The sequence below is a fragment of the Cynoglossus semilaevis genome, chromosome 3 (assembly GCF_000523025.1).
Source record: "Cynoglossus semilaevis isolate Cse_v1.0 chromosome 3, Cse_v1.0, whole genome shotgun sequence".
NCBI classification, from domain to species: domain Eukaryota; kingdom Metazoa; phylum Chordata; class Actinopteri; order Pleuronectiformes; family Cynoglossidae; genus Cynoglossus; species Cynoglossus semilaevis.
The window spans coordinates 13,759,772-13,760,544 of record NC_024309.1 but is presented as its reverse complement, the minus strand read 5'-3'; positions in this window follow the sequence as shown (position 1 = coordinate 13,760,544).

Genomic DNA, 773 nt, shown 5'->3' with positions numbered 1-773 from the left:
TCATGGCGGCGTGTGATTTCACATGTAATCATGTGAAGGGAAAATAACAGTATTCATATCAGCAGCTGGTTCGTTATAACTCGTGACGTGGAGTCTTGTGTGACAGATGGAGCGTCAAACATTTCGCCGCCGCCACCGCTGCTGCTACCTGTCATGGTGCAGCGCTGCAGCCGGGGCGGCGCTAACGCAGCTACGAAACATCAAGGCCTAGCAAAAAAAAAAATAATAACGAGAAGTTTGGTCAGACATAATAGAAGAGGCATAGCTATGTTAAGGCTAGCCAAAAAAAGTTGGCTAAGAAAAGCAGCAAATTAGTTTAGCTTTAGCCAAGAAAAGCCCGGCGCAAAAAGTTAGCCACTGAAAGAACAAAAAAATAAAATAAAATCAGAGACGAAGTTTAAATAAATATTTACAATTAAAATAACAGATATAAAAACGCTAGCTGAAAAAAATTAAGCTAACAGCATTCTTTAGCCGTTGTTAAAAAAATACAGCAAATACCTTTGCGGTACATTAGCTATTCGTTAGCCCGAACATTTAGCTAATTAATGAAGATGATTATCAGTAATTAGCTCAATGTATTTTCTTCATTGCTGAAAAAAAAAACTTTGCCTGATGTTGACTGGTGTTAGCTGTTAGCTGTTAGCTTTTAGCTGTGGTGTAGCCGCTGCAGCTAAAGCCTTATCTCTGGACTGGAGGGCTGGAATGAGGAGCATGTGGGCTGCAGGTCTACCTGTTTACTCTCAGTGTTTCCTCCATTGTCCTCCCCCCCC